At 43.9% G+C, this 21,870-nt stretch overlaps 1 protein-coding gene across 14 annotated transcripts in view; it reads right to left on the bottom strand.

Annotated features, from left to right (window-relative positions):
- SRRM4 (serine/arginine repetitive matrix 4) overlaps window positions 1-21,870 on the bottom strand; it is a 310,788-nt gene that overhangs the window by 114,795 nt on the left and 174,123 nt on the right. The window lies entirely within an intron of this gene.

Below are 21,870 nucleotides of genomic sequence, written 5' to 3'. Positions count from 1 at the left end.
CCAGGATATGTATTCTGTCCAGACCTCCCTTTAATGGAGCAAGCGTGAGTATATTTCCTCACCACAGTCCCTCTCATTATGTAGAAATTCAAGGCAAGCGTGTTTGCACAGCTATAATGTGGCAAGTCAAGTATTCCTTTGGTCATGTCTATAGCTTGGGATCTTTGGAGAAGGGAAAGGCTACCCACTCCAGTATTCTGGCCTAGAGAATTCCATGGACTGTATAGTTCATGCGTTGCAAAGAGTCAGACACGACTGAGAGACTTTCGCTTCACCCTTTCACCCTTCATAGCTTAGGATGGCCAATATAAATTTGTTTTTTTCAGGGTAACTTCCTCCTTCAGGAAGATTTCCCTGAACATTCCAGCCCACGGTTTCTTTTCCTCCTGAGTTTATGATGCATTTCTATCTTGAGGCAGCATAGTGCAACAGACAGAACATGGATTTTGACCCCAGCTTGAACCCGGTTCAAGTCCTAGGACTAGAACTTACCCTCTGTAAAGTGTGGGTAAATGGTAAATGAGTTTTCCCAATACAAGCCACTTTTTCCATCTGCAAAATGGGGATGGCAATCTCTCTTTTACAGTTATTCTAAGGCAGTGGCCCTGACAGTGTGGTTCCCAGATATTCAGTATCACCTGGGAACTTGTTAGAAAATGCAAATCCTAAGATACCTCCTCAGCCGTAATCTGCTAAATCAGAAACTGAGGATGGATCCCAGCAATTTGTGCTTTTAACAAGCCCTCTAGGTGATCCCACTGCTCAAGTTTGAGAACCATAAAGATTAACAATAACATGTGCAAAGCACCTTCACAAATGTGTTTAAGAATCCTATTATCATCCTGTATATCCATCACTTGGCTTGATGCTGCCTTGCACTAATGAATGTCTCTTAGGAGAGGCAGTCTAGCATACTGGTTAAGAGCACAGGCTTTGAAGTCAGAAAGCCTTAAATCTCATTTATACCAGCTTTGTGATCTTGGGTGAATTAGTAACCTCTCTGTGCCTCCATAGCTGTAATATGGTGACAATGACAGTAAAAGAAAATAAAGTACTCTGTTGTTTGCTGTGAGGAACACATGTGATTTTTGAATACTTATCCCATTGTCTATCATGTAGCAAGTGCCCCTTAAAAGTGATCTATCATTCTAGTCTCTAGTTAAGTTCACTTATGCTCAGTTATATCACAGACTCCTTAAAAACAGGGCTAACATTCGGTCACTTATGCCTTCCACAATGATTAGCATTGTGCAGAGTATACAGTGAGGGCATAATTAATGCTGTGGATCTCTCATTGCCCCATATACTAATGTCACACAGGGTAAGAGCTCGAGTTTTATCATTACAGGTGATTCAAGTTGATATCCAAGAGGAAACTTGTCATTGACAAAGGAAAGGAAGATCTGGGGTTGTGTCCCTACTCTGCCATCTATCAGCTATGGGACTTTAAGATTCCATTTCTTTACCTGTAAAACGGGGATTATGCTTTGTTTGAGTTTAGGAACAGACAATCCTGATTCAGATTGATGCAAATCATAAATTAAATATGTGATCTTAGTTTCAAGAAGTCCAGCAGTCAGGTGGGTTCCAGGATTGATTTACTCAGTGACTCAATGTCATTCAGAGCCCAAGTTCTTTCCATCTTTTTGCTCCTCCAACCTTGGTGTGAGGACAGTACTCTCTGGCTGCCCTCTCTTGATTTCAGGTTGGCTGACTGCCCCAGATATCCCACACAGATACCAACATGCCCAGAGAAAGAAAAAGACTGTCTTTAAAGTCTTAAGAAAAAGACTTCTTAAGAGGTCTGTTCCTAAAAGCTCCCCAGCAAACTTCTCATTATGTCTTATTGGCTTTGACTGGATTATACATAAAACATCTTCAAACAACTGCAGGAGAATGGGATTAGTTTAGACCTATCACCTGGGGTGGTGTGGCTGAATTGCGAAATCAATGGCTGGGATACCAAGGCAGGGACATAGGGAACTCCTCTGATGGCCGCCAACTTGGGCTGGAGGGCTCCCAAGAGCCCCAGACTTTCCCCAGATGGCACGACAGGCTAGGATGCTCCCACTCGACCTTTCTTTCTCCCCTTTTTCCTCTGTTCAAGGTCTGATGCTCTCCCAGCCTTTCCTGCCCCCTTCTACCCCATTTGTCTCTTGGGCAGTTTCCCTAGTAAAGTCCTTATTGTCTTGGCATCTGTTTCCAGGAGGACGTAGACTCACAGAGTGAGCACTTCCGTGATCTGGGCCAGGCTCACCTCTCACCACTTACCCCTACCCAGCCCCCACTGCATGAGATATGACAGCTACCCTGAAACACAGACAGCTCCCCCTTACCTTCTAGTTTTGCACACACTCCTCCTCTGCTCCGACACCAACCCCATCTCTACATTCCATGTTTGACTACAGTCTCATTTCTTCTGGAAATCTTTATGTTCTGTCCCCCTACACACACACACACACATCAAGGTTACATGCCTTTGCTCTGGACACCTGCTGCTGCTGCTAAGTCGCTTCAGTCGTGTCTGACTCTGTGCGACCCCATAGACGGCAGCCCACCAGGCTCCCCCGTCCCTGGGATTCTCCAGGCAAGAATACTGGAGTGGGTTGCCATTTCCTTCTCCAATGCACGAAAGTGAAAAGTGAAAGTAAAGTCGCTCAGTTGTGTCCGACTCTTCGCGACCCCGTGGACTGCAGCCCACCAGGCTCCTCCGTCCATGGGATTTTCCAGGCAAGAGTACTGGAGTGGGGTGTCATTGCCTTCTCCAGACACCTAGACTCTTCCCAAACCTCCATCACTCCTCAGTCTGTGCTGTAACTCTTGACTCACATGCATCTCCATAGAAAATCAAGCCCTGCAGGGGGTGGGACCATGTCTTCTCATTTCTCCTATTTGTTTAGTACCCAGAACAGGCCCTGCCACCTAATAGCTAATGGTCCCCTTCTCTTCCTATGGCCCCAATACATGGATGGGAAGAGTCCTTGATAGGGTTCTGAAAAACATGGATATTACACCTCCAGCATTAGCTTGGTTTGGATGTAGAGGGATCAGAGAAGGTCCTATGGCTCCAAGATCCAGCTCAGAGACCTGGCAGCTTGGCTGTCCCTCCACTTCTGCAGGAACAAGTCTCAGCCCCAGGGAGGCTCAGCTTAATGCATGTCAATCATGCTCTGGCGAATCCTGGATTAAAAGATCAAAGCTGACAGGCTGCCTGTTCAAGGCAGAAACCAACCAGGACATAAAGGAGAAGTTAGGTGTAGAATATGCAACAACCTGGGGCTTGTGAGGGGCAGGGCTTCTATATGTGTGCAATTGATGAACCGGCCAAAAGTGCCCGCCTACGGGGCTTATAGAGGCTGAACCCAGCCCAAATTCCCTCCACCAGCCTGTGTGCCTGGCTGTTAGTGTGCATCAGCCAGAATCCAACCACAACCACACGGAGAAGGCACCTTTGGTGACTGCACAGAGATACACCATGAGACGGCAGTGACCCTGAGTGAGGCAGGGCTAGACTCTGGGAAAGAATCTGAGGCCAGAAGCCAGCCCAGTTGGGAGACCTGAGCCTAGCATGCACCAGGGGTTCAGTGCCTGGGGCCTGCTGTTGGGATGATGCTCAGGCCTCTAGCTCTGCTTCCCCAAGACACAATAAGCAGCCCTTGGCCATCTGACCTGAGACCTGTGACCTTTCCCTTTATCATCTTATTCTCAATGGAGATCAGAGGAGTTGGTATGCTTTATGAGATCTTGGCTGTCATAGTTCCCCTCAGCTAGGGGAACTGTGGTCTGGAAGGAGTGAGAGAGGAATATAGATAACCCTACCAGCAAATACAAAGCTTTTAGCAGTTTCATCCTTTTGCAAAGGCACCCAGTTGCTCTCCATATTGTAATCCAAGAATGTGTCCTTGTTAACCAGAATTCTGATTCTGTTCAGGCATCTGGGCTGGGGGAAGTAGGTTTGCCTTACTAGGAAGGGTGGGTCCTTCTGCAGCACCAGAGAATGATTCTTGATTGATCAAAGCCATTCTCCTTGCTGGTGACTGGCTTAGGTATGTGTATTAGTCATTCAGTCATGTCCAACTCTTTGCAACCCCATGGACTATAGCCCACTAGGCTCATCTGTCCACAGAATTCCCCAGGCAAGAATACTGGAGTGGGTTACCATTCTCTTCTCCAGGGGATCTTTCCAACCCAGGGATCGTACCCTGGTCTCCTGAATTGCAGGCAGATTCTTTACGGTCTGAGTTACCAAGGAAGCCCAACTTAGGTATAAGCATGTGATATAATTCTGGGAGGCCTTGAGGGAATTCCTATTGTACTATTGTGCTATTCCTAAAATAGTATACGAGAGAGGATGCTCTGTCTCATTGTGTCTGTATGTAATGGTTGAAGATGCTGCAGCCTTCTTGCAGTGTTGAGGAAAAGTATTGTTAACACTCTGGGAACAGTAGTCAAACCTGAGGTCTAGTTGAGTTGCTGAATTAACCTACTCTCCCTTAGGACTTCTGTTAAGTGGGAGAATACATTTCTCTCATTATTTTAATCCATTTTTCATTGTGTTTTCTGGGACCTGCTGCTGAATACACCTTCAGTGGTGCAGGTTCTCTGGGCTACCATTTGAGGTGTGTGTGTGTATGTGTATAAAACAATGCCTTATAAATTTCAAAATCCATCTGCCAATATTAGATAGGCTATAGCTAGCAACTCAGTTCCATGATATATGAAAACTGTGTCCAGTAAAGCTTCCTTATTTCATATCAGGTAGACATTCAACTAATTTGCAGTTAGGAATTTCTGCTAGGCGTCTGGCTTACATTTCTACTGCTGCTTTAGGGACTCTCCCTGTGAAGGAAGTCCCATGGCGATCACCTCTTTGCTTAAATAGCCACCTAGAACCTTTGCCCCATGGGGTGATAACCTTAGCTAGCTGTGGTAAGAGCTCCAGAATCTGGACCAGTGCCCAGCACAGAACAGGCCTTGGAAAAAGAAGGTTTTTTTAAATGAACAACTAATCATAAGGTCTTTACCAGAGAGTTGAGGTTTCACTATAAGAGAAAGAAAAACAAGCATTCTACTCTTTGAGTCACAAACATGTCCTTTCTACTAACTTCAGCTCACATATGAGGTCCCTAGTAGGGCTGGACAAAAGCCAGGGTTCTCAGCCCTTTATGAAAAAGAGTCTGGCATCACTGGCCACTGGGGGGCAGTGATACGCACACTCCCTCACCTGTCTGATCCTTGGGAGGTTCGTCTGCTCAGGCTGATCCAAGGTGTCCCTGGAGTTCTTATTCTCTGAATCCAAATGCAGATGAATGTACACACCTCCCCTACCCACAAATCAGCTGATCGCTCCTGATTGTCATTCTGCCTCAATTCTGTAACTCCTCTATTGTCTGCCTTGAATTATAGGTAGTCATTTGCCTAGAGATTCCATCTCCTCTATGAACACAGGTTAGTTCTTTTTTTAAGTAAAAGATAACAGACTTACAGAAGAGCTCCCTAGTCATCAAGGTAGAGCTAGATCAATGCATTGCTATCAGGTTAAAGAAACAGAATATTCCCAATACCTAGAAGCCGCATGCCCTCCCCTACCTCCCATGCTCATTTCTGATCTCTTTCTCATCTCTCTCTCCTGACTTTTCTGACTTCTAAATGAGTTTTGCCTGTTTAGGGGCTGAATACTGTGGGAGAGGGGAAATATCTCCCTTAATCCCTCTTGATAGACAGAGTGCCTGAAGAACTATGGACAGAAGTTCGTGACACTGTACAGGAGGCAGTGATCAAGACCATCCCCAAGAAAAAGAAATGCAAAAAGGCAAAATGGTTGTCTGAGGAGGCCTTACAAATAGTTGTGAAAAGAAAAGAAGTGAAAGGCAAAGGAGAAAAGGAAAGATACACCCATTTGAACGCAGAGTTCCAAAGAATAGCAAGGAAAGATAAGAAAGCCTTCCTCAGTGACAAATGCAAAGAAATAGAGGAAAACAGTAGAATGGGAAAGACTAGAGATCTCTTCAAGAAAATTACAGATACCAACGGAACATTTCATGCAAAGATGGGCACAATAAAGGACAGAAATGGTATGGACCTAACAGAAGCAGAAGATATTAAGAAGAGGTGGCACGGAAGAACTATACAAAAAAGATCTTCATGACCCAGATAACCACAATAGTGTGATCACTCACCTAGAGCCAGACAACCTGGAATGCAAAGTCAAGTGGGCCTCAGGAAGCATCACTACGAACAAACCTAGTGAAGGTGATGGGATTCCAGTTGAGCTATTTTAAATCCTAAAAGATGATGCTGTGAAAGTGCTGCATTCAATATGTCAGCAAATTTGGAAAACTCAGAAGTGGCCACAGGACTGGAAAAGTTCAGTTTTCATTTCAGTCCCAAAGAAAGGCAATGCCAAAGAATGTTCAAACTACTGCACAATTGTACTCATCTCACACTCCAGGAAAGTAATGATCAAAATTGTCCAAGCCAGACTTCAATAGTACATGAACCATGAACTTTCAGATGTTCAAGCTGGATTTAGAAAAGGCAGAGGAACCAGAGATCAAATTGCCAACATCCACTGGATCATCAAAAAAGCAAGAGAGTTCAGGAAAAACATCTACTTCTGTTTTATTGACTATGCCAAACAAAGCCTTTGACTGTGTGGATCATAACAAACTATGGAAAATTCTTCAAGAGATGGGAATACCAAACCACCTGACCTGCCTCCTGAGAAATCTGTATGCAGGTCAAGAAGCAACAGTTAGAACTGGACATGGAACAACAGACTGGTTCCACATAGGGGAAGGAATATGTCAAAGTGTGTATTGTCACCCTGTTTATTTAACTTATATGCAGAGTACATCATGTGAAATGCCAGGCTGGATGAAGCACAAGCTGGAATCAAGATTGCCAGGAGAAATATCAACAACCTCAGATATGCAGATGACACCACCCTTATGGCAGAAAGCAAAGAAGAACTAAGGAACCTCTTGATCAAAGTGAAAGAGGAGAGTGAAAAAGTTGGCTTAAAACTCAACATTCAGAAAACTAAGATCATGGCATCCGGTCCCATCATTTCATGGAAAATACATGGGGAAATCATGAAAACAGTGACAGACTTTACTTTTTTGGACTCCAAAATCACTGCAGATGGTGACTACAACCATGAAATTAAAAGAGGCTTGCTCCTTGGAAGAAAAGCTATGACCAACCTAGACAGCATATTAAAAAGCAGAGACATTACGTTGCCAACAGAAGTCTGTCTAGTCAAAGCTATGATTTTTCCAGTAGTCATGTATGGATGTGAGAGTTGGACCATAAAGAAAGCTGAGCACTGAAGAATTGATGCTTTTGAACTGTGGTGCTGGAGAAGACTCTTGAGAGCCCCTTGGACTGCAATTTGATCCAACCAGTCCCTTCTAAAGGAAATCAGTCCTGAATATTCATTGGAAGGACTGATGCTGAAGCTGAAACTCTAACACTTTGCCCGCCTGATGAGAAGACCTGACTCATTGGAAAAGACCCCGATTCTGGGAAAGATTGAAGGTGGGAGGAGAAGCGGACGACATAGGACAAGATGGTTGGATGGCATCACCGACTCAATGGACATGTGTTTGAGTAAGCTCCAGGAGTTGGTGATGGACAGGGAAGCCTGGCATGCTGCAGTCCATGAGGTCGCAAAGAGTCGGACACGATTGATCGACTGAACTGAACTGATCTCGCTTGAATTCTTGTGACTGGACTAATAATAAAATTGACACAAGACATATCCCCAAGAGAAAAAGACACCAATTTTAATTCATGGGCACAAAGATCTCATAAAACTGGGACCCAAGAAGGGGCCAAAGCAGGCAACTTTTATACTTTTTAGACAAAGAAACAATAAATTTGTGAGGAATTGATAGGACAAAGAAACTTTGGTTTCAGATGCTTAATTAGTGAAGTATCTAAACAGAGTTTGAGTTTAAGTCAGTAAATTTTAAAAGTAACAAGGATTGTTTATACAGGCTCCTCAGCCCTATATCTCTAGTGATAGGGTGTCCCTTTGACTTCTAGTTGCAGGGAGCTCACCTTTCACATGAGAGATTTATTTCCTGCTTTTGGGGAGACAGAACGGAAGGCCAAAGTGTCCCTCTTGAGTTAGGCATTCCTTAAGTAACTTTAATTCAAAATAACCAATATGCCATTGTTGCATATTTGGGGGAAGCCAAACAATATAAACAACAACAATATAAATGGAATATGGAATCATATAGTAGGTACCCTTTTGTACCCGTTTTTTTTTTTTTTCCGTTCAACACTAAGTTTGTAAAATCCACCACTGTTGTTGCCTATAGTAGTTCACTCATACCCATTGTACAGATGAGGAAACTAAGGCTGAGAAGGAGCAATCTCAAGAAAGGTCCTCAGACAACCAATGGAACCCAAAGCTCCTCTCCATTGCCTCTGTGAATCACCACCTTCTTGCTGCCACAACAGTGCCCCTCTGTGGGGAGGATCACCCCCTCCTTTTCCTGTCCACCCAATAGGACTATTTTTCTTTGAAAAAGACCAGCTTAATCACCTCCCCACTTTTTTTTTTTCGAAAGCCTTTACTCATTCTTGGCTCCAAGATAAAAATCCTCTTTTTTTCCCCCAGCTCATTCCTTCCTGTGCTCTCGATAGAAAACGTTTCTCCAGCTCTGCTGGCAATTACCACAGAGAGAAATCTCATCTATTTTGGGTGATTCATTTGCGCTTTCATACCGGGCCTGTCTTTAACACACCTGAATGGCCCTCTTTAGGACAGCCTGCCCCCTTGAGCTGCAGTTTTTCAATGCCACCAGCCCCGACTCACGCCCCCTCCATCCTGACTCTTATCCTTTCCATGATTTCATTCCTTGCACTGTTGGAAATGGATCATTCCACCCAGACTGCGCTGATAAGACGAATAGCTCTTCCCTTCCTGGGGCCACTGGGTTTACCAACACCTCAATGCAAGCATCTTCTACAAGGATTTAATTTAGATATTTAGACAAGAGATGTTTATCTACCACACTCGTTGCTTTGTCTCTGAGTAGAGTGGGAATGATCATTTGGTTTTAATCAGGAAGTAGGTGAGAGGGCCTGTGTATGTAGGTGCAGGGGATAAAGTTGGAAAGGCTGAACGTCAAGACTCTCATCCGAGGTATCTGACTCACCATCTGACCTTGAGAAAACCAGTTCCCCACTCTGAGCCTCAGGGTCCCATCAGTGAAATAAAGGGAGTGCATGCTAAACTGGAGAGGAGGCGACTGACCCAGCAGGGAGTCCACCAAGGAACCCGGCTCTCAGTTGTGCCAGATGCTGCCTGCACAGGGTTACCCTGTCAAAGGGCTCAGTAGAGGGCTGAAGGCCACGCAGAGAAAGGGGTTCCCTTCTCTAATCCAAGTTGCCTTGCCATTAAGCAGCAGCCCTGGTGTTGTTGTGTGTGCATGATTTTTCTGGGAAAAGCAACCATAGTGTTATAGCTTCTCAAGGCATTCCGGTCCCCCTGAAGGATTGAAAATCACTCATTTACAGGTCTCTCCAGCCCCTTGCTTCCCTGAAATCCGGTGAGTTTGTTGGTATTTCCTTTCCCCTTCAAATACCCCAGCTTTTAGCTCTGAAATGATCCATAATCACAGAGCCCTATTTCTCAAATAAAATCATTGGAGAAGAGAGGTCTTGTCTGGGACAATTGTTTCATTTCCTGATGAAGTCGTTTGACCCCAGGGAGGTGGAGGGAGAACGACCAGGAGTGGAGGAAGGAGCTGTCAGAAAGGGTGGGGTAAAAAAATTAATTAAATGTCTTATTTGGGAAGAAGGCAACAGGGTACAAAGGCAGCTGCTGCCAGAGAAGGCAAAAAGCAGCTGCTGTTTGGGGCTGAAAGTGAGAATTCAAAACAAACTCAGCTGAGGTGGGTAGATGGTGGGAAGATGCTCGGGGGAATTCAAATCCTGGGAAACCTCAGGGATTACTTGAGTCCCTCTTTTACCCACGCTGATGGGAGGAGGGAAGATAACAGGCTCGGATCTGCAGGCAGCCCCACCTGCAGAAAATCCATTACTTCCACCCAGGGATGACCAGTGTGTCTGGGATTAGGGCTTAACTGTTCACTCGGCACAAAGGATTTTGCGCTCACCTTTCTCTCTCTCTCTCTTTTTCAAAGCTTCTATTAAATATTTAAGGACTGGCCCCCAGAACATTTAAATTAGGATTAGGTTTACATCAAATTGATTTACATACATCTTTGCCAGGCAGGTCCTCTCTTCTGGGAATGTGGAATTGGGGCAGGGAGATTCAGGGGATCAGTTGTGGGTAGCAGACCTGAAAGATTATGGAGAGTTGAGGGTTCAATCTGGCAATCTGGAGCAGTTGGGTTCTGGGGTATTCCCTGTGATAAACCTCTTTCTTCTTGTGCTTCACTGATTCAGTTTTGGTTTCCTGCAACCAAACAACCCTAAAGGAAACACAAACTTTGGCCACCACTGGGGGGTCAGTGATGGCAGAATAGATGCTCCAGAATCTTCATGACTCCTAGGTAGCTTGAGAGTAAGTATGCTCCACTTTAAATCAATATAGGATACAAAATTCCAATTTACAACAAAGCAAATTAATTTTTTCCATTACTCTAGAGGATTCTTTTTCAATCCAGTTAAACCCATTTCCAGTTAAACCCATTCATTCTGGTTCTCATCCAGAACACATGCATTTCTTTTTTTTTTTTTTATGTTTATTACAAAATTTTTATTTTTTCCCAGAGATATATATATATTTTAGTGGTTTTTGCCATACATTGATATGAATCAGCCATGGGTTTACATGTGTTCCCCATCCTGAACCCTCCTCCCACCTCCCTCCCCACCCCATCCCTCTGGGTCATCCCATTGCACCAGCCCTGAGCATTTGTCTCATGCATCGAACCTGGACTGGCAATCTGTTTCACATATGATAATATACATGTTTCAATGCTATTCTCTCAGATCATCCCACCCTCGCCTTCTCCCACAGAGTCCAAAAGACTGTTTTATACAACTGTGTCTCTTTTTCTGTCTCACATATAGGGTTATTGTTATCATCCTTCTAAATTCCATATATATGTGTTAGTATACTGTATTGGTGTTTTTCTTTCTGGCTTACTTCACTCTATATAATGGGCTCCAGCTTCATCCACCTCATTAGAACTGATTCAAATGTATTCTTTTTAATGGCTGAGTAATATTCCATTGTGTATATGTACCACAGCTTTCTTATCCATTCATCTGTTGATGGACATCTAGGTTGCTTCCATGTCCTGGCTATTATAAACAGTGCTATGATGAACATTGGGGTACACGTGTCTCTTTCAATTCTGGTTTCCTCAGTGGGAACACATGCATTTCTCTCACCCTCCCTCTCTACTTCTCTTTTTCTCATGATGCTTATAATGGCTATCATGCTTGGAGCTCATACTATGTCCTAGCTGTGCTAAGCCATCTATTGACATTATTTTAATATTCACAACAACCTGCTAAGTTATTCTCTCCCATGTTTATGATGAGGGAATTGGGGTTCAGATAGGTCAAGTAACCTGCTGGAGGTCACACAGCAGGTAAGTAGCAGAGTTGGAATTTGAATTCAGGTCAGTCTGAGTCCAAAGAATGGGACAGAGTGGAGCCACCATTCTGCTGGCAGGTGGGAACCGAGGGCTGAGAGGAGGGAATGAGTTCATGAGTAAGTTGGATGAGCCTTGAGAGGGTAGGATTGAAGGAGGGCCTCTGCTAGTAAAGGGAAGAGGAGATGGACTCATCCTCAAGGGATGCCAGAAACCTTCACTCTGGACTCTCTGTTCAGTGGGCTCCACTTTTTGTTTGTTGCTTTTAAGAGGTGGAGACTCCCTAGGTTCTTGTCTCCAGTTTTGTTGGCATAGCCACACTCACCACGTGTGTCTCTGCCCCTGCTTCCCAGAACCCCTCTACTCCTGCCAGGTGGCTTATAATAACAGGCATTTATTCTGTCATAGTTCTAGAGGCCAGAAGTCCAACATCAAGGTGTTGTTAGGACCATGCTCCTTCCAAAGCCAGTAGGGGAGGAGCCTTCCTGGCCTCTTCCAGCTTCTGGCAGCTCTGGCTTTCCTTGGCTTCTGGCAGCATCACTGCAACCTTGCCTCCATCTTCACATGGCCCTCTCACCTCTGTGTCTGTGTCTCTTCTCTTTTCATAAGGACGGCAGTCATACAGGATGAAGGGCACACTCTATCACAGTATGATCTCATCTTCAATTACATCTGCATTGTCTCTATTTCCAAATAAGGTCACATTCAGAGGTTCCAGGTGGACTTGAATTTTAGGTGGAGAGGACATACTATTTATGTCTATTTATTTAGCCCACTACAGTGGTAAGAGAGGGCCTCTTGGAGGAGATAATCTTTATACTGACATCTGAAGAATGAGGAGGACCTGGCCATGCACACATCTGGGGGAGGAATAGTCTAGGGTGAAGTGTGAAGGCCCCAACTCTGGGGTGAACGTGGTACATGGAAGGGCTAGCAAGACCCCCGTGGCTGCAGCAGTGGGGAGAAGGGGAGAGTAAGGGAGCACAGAGAGACAAGAGGTGCTAAAGGAAGCTGGGACCACTGCCGGCAGCTTGGGATTTTGTTCCTAGTGCAGAAGGGCAGATTTTGAGCAGAGGAGTGACATGAACAGGTTTGGTTTTTAAATGATTGGCCTGGTGGCTACATAAAGCACAACCCAGAGGGAAGAAACAACTGTAAATGGCAGCGGGGGATTTTGAAGAGTGTCCCTATGAGTCCAGGTGAGAGACAGTGGCAGCTCTGACTAGTTCAGGAGCTGAGGGGATGGAGAAGAAGAGACTCGGGCTGTATTTATAGCTGACAGCCTTGTGGATGGATTGATTAAATGTTGGGGAAGCAAAGGATGATCTTGCTGTCCTAAGTATTATACTATATGTATGTATCCACTACAACTGGCATTTTCACTCAAACACATGGCCTCTTTTCAAGCCCAGACTTGGAGTTCAGCTTCATTCCTGGTCTCACTGCCTTCTCTACTTGGGGTTGATTACAAATTATTATTTCTAAATTCCCCCATTTTGGGGCACTTAGGTTGTTTCTGATTTCTCACAGTTACATCAGTGCTACAATAAACATTCATCCAATTGCTCAGGTCTTCAACAAATTTCTGGAACAGAATTTGGGCATATGTTTGAGGGTTTCTTCAGGCTAGAAGGGGTGTAGCTGGGTTGTAGGTTATTCTCACTCTCATGGGATTATAGTTTTTTGCCACGGATTCAGTGACCATAGGTGTGCTAGTTTCTCACAAAGCAGAGAAAGTCCTTCCCTTCCCACCTTCTGAGGCTGAACAATCCCAGAGGAGCTCCCCTCCCTAGCCACTTCCTCACTTCCTGTGCTTTCCTAAATTTAAAAATTGCAGGGTTCCTGTAGACCATATGCTACCTTGTGTCTGGTCTTTAAAAACACGAAGTGGCATTTGGCGAATGGGACCAGGCTGCCAAGTGTAGCCTGGATCTGGGAAATAGCCAGACCCTCCTTGCAGACGGTTTTTCTTTTCTCTAATATGTGCCCTCATCTGAACCCAGGTCCAGCAGGAGAAGAGATTAGATCTTTATACCTGTTCTGACTCATAGTTCTCTATCTGTTACAGTGAAGCATTCTTGGGTGAGAGAGGATTGGAGTAGGAGATAGAATATAGCTTCACTTTCTATCCTTTCTCCAAAAGCTACCTATGATTTTTTTTTTTTTGGTCTGCTCTGAATCTCAATTCTCATCCGAATCAACAACAAAGCATGAGAGGTAACACACATGACAGATAGAACAATAATTTCCTTAATATGCAAAGAGCCCTTGCAAATTAGAAAAGAAAAAAGAGAATGGCCTAATTTTATTAAATAAAGACACGAAGAAGTAAAACAATCACAGAAAAATACAAACAACAAACAAATCTGCAAAGATGTGCAGCCTCGCTTGTTATTAAAGAAAAGGGAACTAGAACATGCACATAGTACTTGCTCCAGATGACATAAATGAAAGAGCTTGTCCATTCCCAATCTTGTAAATATCAGGAAAAAAAGACTCTCACCTTGGGAAGGGAGGGTGCAAACTTTGGGGAGAGCAATAGGACAGTATATTCTTTTTTGCCCCCATCTCTTTTTTTTTTCAAAAAAATTTTAGGACAACATTGTATGCTGGGAATTTTAACAATTCCATTTCCACTGGAGAAGGGAATGGAAAACCACTCCAGTATTCTTGCCTCAAGAGCCCCATAAGCAGTATGAAAAGGCAGAAAGATATGACACAGGAAGATGAGCCCCCCAGGTTGGAAGGCATCCAATATGCTACTGGGGAAAAGTGAAGGACAATTACTAATAGGTCCAGAAAGAAAAGCAGCTGGGCCAAAGCGGAAATGATGCTCAGCTGTGGATGTGTCTGGTGGTGAAGGTAAAGAACAATATTGCAAACTCCGGAAGATAGTGAAGGACAGGGGAGCCTGGCGTGCTGCAGTTCATGAGGTTGAAAAAAGCAGGACATGATTTAGCGACTGAACAACAACAACAAGGAATTTATTATAGATAGATAGATATAGAGATATGATCTCCAAAGTAGGCAAAGATACACCCAAATTCTTATTATAGTATTGTTTTTAAGGCAAAACTTCTGAAAACAACCTGTGAATCAATAGGATATTGATTAAATAAAGAATAATACATCTATACAATAGAATACAATGCATTGATTAAAAACAGAACAAGGCAGCTCTAAATTTACTGACATATTTTAAAACCCAAGATATAAAGTTTAGAAGAAAAGGCAAGTTTCCCAGCATAATGCATTGTATTTTCATATAAAACATTTCTGGAAGAATGTATAAGAAAACCTCTAGTAGATAGAAGTAGAAAATGAAGATGAACAGACTTTCACTTTTATATACCTCTACAGTGCTTTTCATCCACTATTAACCAAGTGTTACTTTTCTGAGTAAAACTTGTTTAAAAAATATTTAAGGATTCAACAGTGGACTTAAAACCTCTAACTTCAGTTTATGTTCTGTTTGTACCTGTGTTGCTTCAAGCGCATGTGTGTGTGCTAAGTTGCTTCTATGTGTGCATGCTAAGTCGCTTCAGTCGTGTCTGATTCTCTGCAACCCTATGGACTGTAGCCTACCAGGCTCCTTTTCCGTGAGATTCTCCAGGCAAGAATACTTAAGTCGGTTTCCATTTCCTACTTCAGGGGATCGAACCCGCATCTCCTCCATCTCCTGTATTGGCAGGCGGGTTCTTTACCACTAGCACCATCTGGGAAGCCCAAAGGTTCAGAGAGGGTCTACCGAGACTGAACTCAGATCGCTGGATTCGAAGTCCAGAGTGTGAACCATAAAACAGGTAAATTTCTGGGCATGATTTTCTCATCATTCAACTGGAAACGCTGCGGGTTTCTTATGTGTATGTGTGATCACCTTCAGTGATTCCTATGCTGAATAGTTTTTTTAATTGGAGGATAATTGCTTTACAATATTGTGTTGGTTGCTGCCATACAACAATGTGAATCAGCCATGAATATACACATATCCCCTCCCTCCTGAGCCTCCCACTCACCCCCACATCCCACCCTTCTACATCCTTACAGAGCACCAGGCTGAGCTCCCTGTGCTATCTAGTTACTTCCCACCAGCTATCTATTTTATACATGGTAATGTATATATTTCAATGCTACTCTCTCAATTCGTTCCACCCTCTTCTTCCCCTGCTGTGTCCACAAGTCCATTCTCTATGTCTGCATCTCTATTCCTGCCCTGCAGGTAGGTTCATCAGTATCATTTTTATATATTCCATAGTCAGAAAGACAAAAACAAATATCGTATGTTAACATATATATATGGAAGCTATGGTTTCTTGGTGGTGGTGTCCCTGTTGGTGTTTTTTATGGTACTGGAGAGGTAAACTGGTACACAGAAAAGCAAGCAGCTTAATTGTTTGGCTCTAAAATTTGTTTTGTTTGTTAATCACATGCAAACATCAATCTGATATTCTTAGAGATCATGTCAGTTACTTAAGGAAATAATAATGACTCTTCCCTACTGTGAAGGCATATCTGGAGATGTCAGAGGGCGATTCAATTTTCACCTATCCTCCTGCTAATTCCACCTGTAGCCTAGTGCATGCTGGGAGTAAATAGCATCACCTCCCAGGCTGATGTAAAACACCTGGTGAGATTTTTCTCCCGAGCCTTCCCTCAAGTTGAGAAGGTAATTGAGTCATTCTCCCGTCTTAGGTAGGTGTAAATAAAGACATAATAATGTCAACAGAGGAAATCACTAAGCAGGGGAGATATTATTAATAGTGACGAGAAAACTAAAAATGCTTAGGTGAGAGGTAACTGACCAAAAAAAAAAAAAACAAACGATAAAGGAACTTTGCAGGTTTGCAGGGTCTTTGCAGAGAAACTGCAAAGGACTGTGGGATAAAGGACAAAGATGGAGGCCACAGTGAGAGGGGAAGAAAGAAGTTGGAAGAGTTGGCAGGAGTGCAGCTGAAAAGAGAGGAAGGGCCTCAGGAGCAGACAAAGAGTATGTTGAAGGAGTTTGTTGGGTGGTTAAAAAACAGGTGAGGACAGACAAATCGAAGGACAGAAGGAGTAAGAGAAAACTGTTCTTAAGATTGTAATCAATTTGCCCTACAATTCCAAAGTGGGAAAAGGAGGAAGAGTAGAAAGGTCTGGATCTGGAGGTAGGGAAGATGGTGAGCAGAGAACAGTTCAGAGAAAACTTAGTCTCAGAGGAGTGTTGCTAAGTCAGGGGATGTCCTCCCGGGAACTGTGTCATGGGAACACTGGTTAGCAAGATACCAAGTGAGTCCCAGCTCAGATGCGCTATTACAGTGAAGTGTGGGAGCTCCCCATGGGTGGGTCGGTCTCTGTATTTGATTCATCTCTGACCAAAGGAAGTGGCCCATCTTGAGCATGTGGTGAACACTGGGTGCACAAATGAATGCATGTCCTTCCAAGAAATTGAAAAGAAATACTCTGACCCTCTTCCCCATGGAACTACTATTGGCTTATATCAGGATCTTGACTAAAATACAACTTACAAACAGTGTTACCCTAAGCATTGTAGCCATGGTGACTGAGCACTTTGCCACGTCAGGACACTGTGAAATGCCTGCAGACATTCTCGTAGCTCAGTTCAGTTCAGTCACTCAATTGTGTCCGACTCTTTGCAACCCCATGGACTGCAGCACACCAGGCTTCCCTGTCCAAAACCAACTCCCAGAGCCTGTTCAAATTCATGTCCATCAAATTGGTGATACCATCCAACCTTCTCCTCCTCGTAGGTAATCCTCAAATACAACCTAGGGTGGGGTGTTATCCTCACCCCCCTTTTACAGATGAGGAAAGAGTTTAGAAAGTTGAAGTGGACTGCCCAGGGGTGCCCAGCTGTGATTTCAAACCAGATCTATCAATTCCAAAGCCCAATGGCTTTGCACTAAGGTACCAGAGATGGACAATGGCCCACATGGGGAGGCCCTAGCCTCTCTATTTTATAGATGAGAAGACTGAGACCCAGGCAACTAAAGTTCAGATTGTCAGAATCCAATCATGTGCTCCTTCTGCTGTGCAACTCTGCTCCTCCCTAATTCCATGGAAAGGCAACAGACAAGACTCAATTTTTTTTTTTTTCCTTTAAATTTCCAAAAACTTCCAAAGTTGTCTGAACAGTCCTTATTTTCCAGCCATGTTAGATATTTCTGACTGGATCAATGGGTCTCAGCCAAGTAGTGGTTTTGCTCCATAGGAGGCATTTGGCAATCTCTAGAGACATTTTTCGTTGTCACCACTAGGAGTGTGGGGTGGTGGGTGAGGGGATTCTACTGGCATCTACCATTAGATGGTAGAGGCCAGGGATGCTGCTAAATAAACCATGGTGCTACTTATGTACCACCACCTTTTTAAAAAATTAATGTTTATACACATAACTAGTATAGGGGAAAACCTTCTAATTTATGAAAACCTTCTCATTAAATACATAAGCCACAGAGACAAAGCTAAATATCCACCTACTCCCTATCCCCCTTCATCTGCTGTGACACTGTCAGCAGTTTGTACATACCCTACAGTGCTTAGGACAGTCCCTACAATGAATAATGTGTCACTCTTTTTGAAATGGATAAACCCTTTTCAGCCTCCCATGTTAGGGCTGGTACTTTTTACCGTCAACCATTTAGTATACATAGGCTGTCTGAGCGATTCATCCCAAAAAACATTTTCTGAGCACCTGCTATGAACCAGGCACTGAGCCTGCAACTGTTCTGCATGCAGAATATCCTCCCTCATGAAACATTAGAGCAAACAGCTATGGCCATGACACACACCACCTCAGGAGCTAAGAAACAAAGGGGGTAAATGTAGAATATTATTCAGCCCTAAAAAGTAATGGCCACTGAACCATGGAAGGACATGGAGGAAAGTAAAGTGCACATTAGTAAGTGGAAGAAGTCAATCAGAAAAGCCTACTGTATGATTCTAATTAAATGACATTCTGGAAAAGGCAAAACTATGGAGACAATAAAAACATAGGTGGTTCATCCATATCACTTCAACTGACTCAATTTTGTTCTTTTTCATGACTGAGTAATATTCTACTGTGTATATGTACCACATCTTCTTTATCCATTCACCTGTTAATAGACACCTAGGTTGCTTCTATGTCCTAGCTATTATAAACAGTGCTGCAATGAACATTGGGGTACATATGCCTTTTTTAATTACAGTTTTCTCAGGGTATATGCCCAGTAGTGGGATTGTTGGGTCATACAGTAGGTCATATAGAGTGAAGTAAGAAAGAGAAAAACAAATATCTATATTAACACATGTATATGGAATCTAGAAAATGGTAATAATGAACTTATTTTCAGGACAGGAATGGAGGTGTAGATGTAGAGAATGGACTTGTGGACATATGGGGGGGAAGGAAGAGGGACGAATTGAGAGAGTACAATTGACATATATACACCACCATGTGTAAAACAGATGACTAGTGGGAAGTTGCTGTATAACATGGAGAGCTCAGCCTGGAGCTCTGTGATAACCCAGATAGATGGAATAAGGGGATGGGTGGGAGGGAGGTTTAAGAGGGAGGGGATATATGTATACATGTAGCTCATTCACTTTGTTGTATAGCAGAAACTAATACAACATTGTAAAGCAATTATATTGCAATTTAAAAAAAAGGTTGGTGGTTGCCAGATGTGGGGGAGGGGACAAGACAAATAAATAGGAAGACCACAGATGATTTCTAGAGCAGTGAAAGTACTCTGTATGATATTATAATGATGTGTGTATGTTATACATTTTTCCAAACACATAGAAGGTACAATACCAAGAGTGAACCCTAAAGTATGGAATTTTGTGACTGCAATGTGTCAATATATGTTCATCCTTGGTATAAAATACACTATTCTGGTGAGTATTATTGATAATGGGGGAGACTATGCCTTCCAAACAAGGGGCTGGAAGGAGTGGGTATATAGGGGCAGGGAGAATAAGGGAAATCTCAATTTTATTACAAACCTAAAACTGCTTAAAAATAAAGGTTTTTTAAAGTTAAAAAAAAGGTGGGGGGAGAACTAGTATGACTGAAAAGCGGAAAGGGGAAAAGTTGATTGCAGCAACTGGCATTTGAGACCTATTCACACTTTATTTTTTTTATAATTGGTTTCCTTGTTTATTGTCAGCAGCTCCCTGCACCCTGATCTGTCTCAGATTCTCCTGTATCTCTGACTCTTAGCATAGTACCTGGTATACAGCAAGCACTCAATAAATATGTCCTCTCTGAATGCATGATATAATCTCATTCAACAACTCCGTGAGTAGTTACCATTATCACTATTTTACACAGAAAAACCTCAAGGCTCAGAGAGGAGAAGTACTTGGCTCAAGGTCACACAGCCAGCAAGAGCAGAGGACGATTAGAACCTAGAAGTGTAGAACCCAAAGTTCTGCTCTTGACACCAGGCTTTAGAAGGCAGCCCTGATGGCTTAGGGAGTAAAAGTTATGCGGGGCAGAGGGATTCAGGAAAGGAGAAGAAAACTGTAACTTCTGCAAATCTTCTCTTCAACCTCTGGATTTGAGAAAGTCGGGCTCTTTGGGGCTGGGATCGCTGTGAATCTCCTCCTTCATCCCTCCCCAGTAGCTAGTGGATCCCATCCCTTTCTGCCCCTTATTCTCCAATTTAATGGTCTCTCTCTCTCCTGCCTGCCTCTCTCTTCCCCATCTTGTCCAATCCCCTGGGGCTGCCAAAGATGCCATTCGGTGGGATAATTAAAGTTCCCCTCCTGTTAGCATCTCGCTCCTGAACCCTCCCAGCAGCTGTTCAGCTGGAGCGGGTCTGCGAGAGCTTTACTTTACACAAAAGCTTTACTAATAATTGTGTCTACAAGCTGAATGTGTGTGTGTGTGTGTGTGTGTGCGCGCGCACACACACACACATGTACACAGCCAGTGTGCGCCTGGCCTGGCCTCACCCCACCCCCTTGGGTGGGGGCCACGGATTCATTACCGATTTTTCTTGGTGGAGTAGAGAGGAGGGAGGGGAAGGGGACCAGATGGCAGACAGGCGGGTGGCGGTCGGCCCTGCCTCCTCCTCCGCATCAAGCAGATGCCCTAGGAACAAGAGCCCCGGAGGCAGAGGCAGGATTAGAGGGGGAACTCCGTATCAATTAGTGTCAAAGGCCAGGAGAGCTGGTGGGGGAGGGGCAACCAGTTGGCTCTGGCTGCTGGGGGAGGGGAAAGAGAGCTCACCGATGGAGGAATGGGGTGGGGGGGACCAGACCAGCCTGCCACCAACAAGGAGCAGGGAGTGACGACAGAACCACCCTCAGAAATCACCAAGGAAGCACTATGCTTTCAGATAGGTAAACTGAGACCCAGGAGAAGGGGCTTCCTGGAAGTCTTACAGCACCTGCATTGGGCTAATACTACTATTAGAGCTCTAGTATTATTAGATATTAGAAAACATTAGATAATATTAGATGTTAGATAATGATAGATGAAAGTGAAAGTCACTCAGTTGTGTCTGACTCTTTGTGACCCCATGGACAATACAGTCCATGGAATTCACCAGGCCAGAATCCTGGAATGGCTAGGCATTCCCTTCTCCAGGGGATCTTCCCAACCCAGGGATCAAACCCAGGTCTCCTGCATTATAGGTGGATTCTTTACCAACTAAGCCACCAGGGAAGCCCAAGGATACTGGAGTATCCAGATTCTTTACCTGCTGAGCTATACCAGATAATAATACTAATAAAATTAGTAATATTCTTATAAGCAGTAATATCAAAAATCTTAGAAGCAATGAAATAGTACTAGCCTCACTGCTGAGCACTTACTTTGTGCCACATACTTGGTGGGCAATTTCTTAACTAATCTAATCCCTCCAATGGCCTAGTAAGCCAGATCTTAACAGTCTTGTTTTATGGATGAAAAAACTGAGGCTCAGAGAGGGGAGTGAAGCAGCCCAAAGTCACACAGCCAATAAAGGTGGGGCTGGGATTCAGACCCAGGACTGAGCCCACTGAACAGTCAACAAGTACAGCTTGTCTGGACTTGCCCTTGGAGTGAGGTTGGGTCCATATTGGTTTTAAGGTGCAGCATTCTTGAACCTTCACTTCTTTTACCCTAATAAGTAAACTGAACTTAAAATCCCAAGACCAGAATTCAAGTTCAAGCTCTTATCAACAAGCTGTGTGACCTTGGGCTTCCCTCATAGCTCAATTGGTAAAGAATCCGCCTGCAAAGCAGGAGACCCTGGTTCCGTTCCTGGGTTGGGAAGATCTGCTGGAGAAGGGATAGCCTACCCACTCCAGT

Source organism: Giraffa tippelskirchi, chromosome 11 (genome assembly GCF_054371585.1).
Source record: "Giraffa tippelskirchi isolate mGirTip1 chromosome 11, T2T-mGirTip1v1.2.pri, whole genome shotgun sequence".
NCBI classification, from domain to species: domain Eukaryota; kingdom Metazoa; phylum Chordata; class Mammalia; order Artiodactyla; family Giraffidae; genus Giraffa; species Giraffa tippelskirchi.
This window is presented reverse-complemented; position numbering and strand designations above follow the sequence as displayed.